Here is a 6,000-nt window from a genome sequence, read left to right on the forward strand (position 1 = left end):
AACTTCCATCATGTGTAAGCCACCCTTATTTTGGATTGCCTATTACACTCACTTAATTTCAATTCTAACTGAAAAAAATATTATTCAGCATCAATATTAATATGATATAGTCTTTTTAAAATGTGATTCATAATGAAGCATTTTAGATCATTTGAAATAGCAGTTTATAATTTTAAAATAGAAAAAGGAATTATTATTTTATACTCTAACAGCCATTTCTATTTTTATTTTTTACTTTTTATTTTTTTAAGTTTTCATTCAAACTCCAGTTGGTTAACATATAGTGTAATATTAGTTCCAGGTGTAGAATATAGCAGTTCAGCATTCCCATGCATCACCCTGTGCTCATCACAAGTGCCCTCCTGAATCCCCATCACCTATTTCACCCATCCCTTCACCCACCTCCAGCCATTTCTATTTTTAATTTGAGTTGATTGCTTCAATTAGCAGATTTCAAAATGTTTGTGTTCCTCCAAATTTAAGGAAACATCTGGCATTATCTGGCACTAATTTCCTACCTGGGATTTTAAAATTTGAATATTAAGGGAGAAACTGAATTTTAATTATTTCAATCCTACTGATTACTGGTTCATCCAACGATTTTTTTTTAAAGCTGTTTCTGAAACTTGAGTTCTCTGGATAATTATAATCATAGAAATACAGAAACATACACTAACAGATTTTATCTAAAAACTTCAGATAGTTTGAATGATTGATAAAAATGACAAAATCATAGATACCCAAGGAACAAAAAAAAGTCATATACTGCTATATGGGAGGTATACACAGGATCTATGCCTGAATGTTATTTCTGTGACGTCTGTAAATTGCTCAGTGAGATTCAACATCAATACTGGAAACCAAAATACTGGTTGTATAGCATAAAGTTCAAGCTTCTTGTTCTTCCATAAAGTAGTGACACCACTTTCTACTTTGTTTATTTTTCCTATTAAAGCTATCCTAAACTACAGCCAAAATGCAATTCATTGTCCTTGCAAATATTCCCTGTGCTCTATTTCCATATCTTGGCTAATATTTTTCATCTGCATGGAATTTCTGTCAAATCCTTCAAGAAGTTTGACCAACTCTCCCAATTTGCCCAGGATTCTCTGGGCACTTTTAGGATGCAAAATCCTATATCCCTAGAAAACTCTGTCTCAAGAAAACTAAGATAGCTCATTCTACCTTCAAGAGCAAGCATAATGATCTTCACTCTTCCTCCACTTTATCAACCACTCACTTGAGTGCATGGTGGAACTTGTCACTTTTTTTTTTTTAAGATTTTATTTATTTATTTGAGAGAGAGCACAAGCAAGGGGAGAGTAAAGGGGAGGGGGAGGGGGAGGGGAAGGGGGAGAGGGAGAGGCAGGCTCCCAGCTGAGCAGGGAGCCCGATGTGGGACTTGATCCCAGGACCCTGGGATCATGACCTGAGCCAAAGGCAGATGCTTAACAACTAAGCCACCCAGGTGCCCCTAGAATTTGTCACTTTTCAAACTGCTTCACCACTGAATGCTTAAAATCAATTATATCTATCTCTGTTTTAAAAAGTACCATAACTTTTACAGTTCTTCATACTAAAAAAAAAATCTCCTATCAATCCCCTCCTTCCTTATAGCCGGTATTTTCTGTAATCCACACAAATCAACAGTCTGATTTCTCTAACCTCGTCTCTGTCCTAGGAGACCAACTGATGTACTGTCTCAACCAGTGTCTCTTGCAACTCTGGTTTTTGAATGGATTCAGCCAATGAGATGAGATATCAGAGGGTAGGAGGAGAGTGAGGTTGGAGACTTTTTTCTCCCGTTTTCCTTGTACTACCAAAGACCACATTTCATTTTCAGGCGCCTCCTCTAATATCAAAATTCTCATTATCTTCTTTCTCTCAGCCTCTCCCTCTCCCTCTTTGTTCCCCTCCCATCTCCATTCCCTTTCTTCTGTAGCCATTCAGGCCTAGGGCAGGTAAGAGCTCCCTGCTTTTGATAGTCCTTGCGAGGTTTACCATGCTTTTTTGATTGCCCAAATATTAGTATATAAACTCTCACCTCTTTTAAGAACACCGTTTATTTTCTACTAGCATCTGGTTGATACATCCACTTTATCCAAATCTATAAATCCTGTTAGCTGTACTTCCTTCAAATCCAATTAAATTTGAGAATCCATTATTTCAATCTCTATCTCGCCAACATCCTTAGCCATCTCACCTCCTAGTCCTTCCAGTTATGCCCATTCAGCAATTTCTCTAAACTTATATCAAACCAATCATATTTTTCCTCTTTTATTGTTATCCTAGTGGTAACACAGCAGGTGAAAGTCACACCTTCAAGCAGATTAGTAACTCTTCAAGTAAGGAGGTGAGTTAACTCTTCAAATAAAGAGGAGCCACTGGGCTGGAGTCCCGAAGAGACCAGAGGAATAGGCAGGATAGCTTCTTCCCCTCCCCCCATTTTTCCAGCATAAAACCCAAGCCAACAAACAAAGTCATGCATAGAGAACCATCCTAAAGCATACTTACTAAAACCATGAGCAATATCATGGATGGCTTAGCAGAAAAAACAACTCAATATTAAGCCACTAAATATCAAGCTTTAGTTGCTTAAATATCACTTACCTGTGGTCAGAGGTATCCTAGAGCATGAAGCATTGCTGATCATTTAGGTAGGATTATGATGGTGAAAAAGAATAAGGTGGTAGGAAGAGAAAGGAAAAGGAGTCAGAGCATGGGTGAATTAGTCACAATCTGACATCAACTTCTAATCCTAGATCATACTTGTATTCTTAAAATAAGTGATAAATCAGAAAAGACAGAAGGAAAAACAGACACTCCTGGAGGACACTAAATTTAACATATTCCAAAAAGAGCTTGAAAAAGCTATTATTTTCAAAAAGGAGCAAGAGAAAAACTACTTGCTCTCAAATCAGAATAGTCAAACCATGAGCAGTTTCCATGCTCACTAGAAAGCAAACGTGGGTAGTTGTGAGGCTATGTATGGTGGAGAGTGGGAAGGGCAGCTTCACTGGCTAGTTAAATTCTCTGTTGTGATTATATAGGTAATCTTCAGGTTTAGGAGAAAACAGAAGAGCAAGTATGATAATTTCTTTGTGATTTTTATTTGTTGGATTTTTCTTCAAGGAAAATAGAGAAATTATATTGATATATTCAGGGTTCAGTAACAAATATATTTCCCCCTTCAAAAAACACCTAACAAGAGGAATGTGTCACATTCCTAATATTTATTATTTTATATAACTAAGAAAATTTAAGGCATTGAATAATTAGATCTGCAGTCTTCTGATAGGGACTTAAAAGTAATTGAAGCTTTTTTTTTTTTTAAAGATTTTATTTATTTATTTAATTGACAGAGAGAGACAGCGTGAGGGGGAACACAAGTAGGGGGAGTGGGAGAGGGAGAAGCAGGCTTCCGGCTGAGCAGGGAGCCCGATGCGGGGCTCGATCCCAGGACCCCGGGATCATGACCTGAGCCGAAGGCAGTCGCTTAACCAACTGAGCCACCCAGGCGCCCAAAAGTAATTGAAGCTTTAAGAGATGAATCTGCATTTCCATAATTAAGCAAAGAAGTTTTGTATCTGATAGACAGGTGTTGGAGACTAGAAACATGAGCAAAGGGGAAATTGCAATTAGCTGAAAGAGCCCCTGCCAGAGAATAGATAATGTACATTTAGATGATGCCTTGAGACCCATCTTCAACCCTTTCACTTCTCTCTTAAGAATGAGAACAAAGTGGGGCACCTGGGTGACTCAACTGGTTAAGCATCAGACTCTTGATTTCAGCTCAGGTCATGATCTCAGGGTCATGAGATTGAGCCCCACATGGGGCTCCATACTCAGTGGGGAGTCTGCTTGAGACTCCCTCTCTCCCTCTACCCCTCCACCTGCTCTCTCTCTCTCTCTCTCACTCTCTCTCTATAAATAAATAAATCCTAAAAAAATAAAAAAGAATAAGAACAAAGCACAACACACAGGGGCCCTATGCAACCATGTCACATCCCATATCTACCAGCTGCATATGTCCTGAAGAAGAAGCTTCCCATAGTGAGAGATACCTCCCTTGAAGCCAAAAATGGGAGGTTCAAGGATGGATTAATACTATCCTTTTCCATTTCTTAAAAAATAGGCCCCTTTATTTTTCTGTTGTATGATTTTAAGTTTGCTTAATTTAGTGGAAATCATCAGGTGAAATAAGCTGTTAAAAGTAAGCCAGCCCAGGAGTCATTTTGCAACAGTTTATATATACATTTCTTTCCTCTGGAAATCTCTCCCCTAGAGGTAAATTATTTTTTATCCAGATTTTTCTAACAGTACACACACACACACACACACAAAGAAAATGCCCAATAACTATTATTTCATAGGCATGTGTCTGAAAAAGTAGGAAATAACATACAATTTTTTCTGGCAAGGCAGTGAGGAAGTTGGTTCCTGGTGCAACCAGGAGTAGATATCACAGGCTGCCATTTTTTAGGGCACCAAACCCTCTGTAGGTTGAACTGTTTGTTGTGACATTCAGAAAAGAGCTGGGGCTTGACATTTTTCTTGCAGAGATCATTTTTATATGCTGTCTTTTGCAGGCTGGTTTTCCAGAAACAGACACGGAGTTTGGCATGTAAGACAACTATGAGAGCACATGGAAAGGGAAGGAAGCAGGATCAGGCACAGCGAGCCACTGAACAGCATTGCAGTCCTAGCAAAGTTTTGGCTAACCCCGAACTGAGCTCTAGAGTACATATGGCCCACTCCTTGGTGGACCAAAATGGCAGGGCCTGTACACCCCACCATGATTAGTCATTTGATGTGGACAACCCCAGGAAGGCTATCCCTTCAGTGAGGCAGCTCTCGACAGCTGAGGCAAACACTGAAGGAGCTAACGGTTGGAAGCTGTCTGCAGACAGCTGGAACAAGTCCTACCTTGAGGGAGATCTGGCCAGTGCATTTCCATTTCACCACTGTCCCTTCCATTTATTAATTGCAGTTGTTGTTCAGTAGGAATTAGAATTCAGTGGGAGACACTTCCAGCTATTTTTTACCATCAAGTTCAGAATCACTTAATTTATCTGGTTTGGCCCCAGATGAAAAATAAGGACATCTAATCTCAGAGTCAATGGGCTGTTTAAATTTCAGTGTTATTCCCCTTATAATTTAGGTACATAAATTAATTAAGATATTATTAAATTCCAATCAAATGGGGCTTTTAAGCATATCTATGACATTTGGAAACACGTTGAATTTTACTACATAGCTTTTCTGAACCAACTCGTGGTTTCGTATGGTTTCACTGAATCTACTCGACTTTGAAACCTGGATTTGATTTATCAGGCCTGTCAAGTCCAAGATATATCTCTCTTTCTAAAAATGGTTCTGTCTTGAATGATATGTGGAGCAGATTAACTGGGTAATGTCATCAGCTGTAGCCACTGTTGATGCTAACTCTGCAGAATCCTGTAAACTGACGGTTAGGCGGATTTAGCTTATTCACTTCAAAATGTTGGTAGAACGTAAAGAGTCTGTGCTAACTGACTCTCAGTAATTGTGAAACCAACAGTGGACTGTAAGGTCATCCACTGAAAGGAGCCAGAGGGCTTGGATACCACCTTTTAATGGCCTTTTTATCAGAATGTGTTTTGATCAAGTGGCTTCAACATAAATGGGTTTGTGTGTGAGTTTGACAAGATGGCTAAGTCTCCCCCCTTATTAAATTTTTATACTGGTCAAAAAAATTAGATCCTTTGGTCATTGTCTCCGTCTTTTTTTAATTCAGAACACTCTACTACGAAACTTACCCATCTGAGTGGGAGTTATTTCCTACTTTTCCAAACATCTGTCAGTACACAGCAATACTGTGCCAGTTGTGATTTTGTGCATTTTATGTGTTTGTTTGTTTTTTTAATTTTGGCAAGTCAACTCTAATTATCCCTGCCTGATTGGATCCTGAAATATTGACATTGTTATAACCAAGGATCGAATTTATACACTATTAATTAG

The sequence above is a fragment of the Neomonachus schauinslandi genome, chromosome 2 (assembly GCF_002201575.2).
Source record: "Neomonachus schauinslandi chromosome 2, ASM220157v2, whole genome shotgun sequence".
Taxonomy (NCBI): Eukaryota; Metazoa; Chordata; class Mammalia; order Carnivora; family Phocidae; genus Neomonachus; species Neomonachus schauinslandi.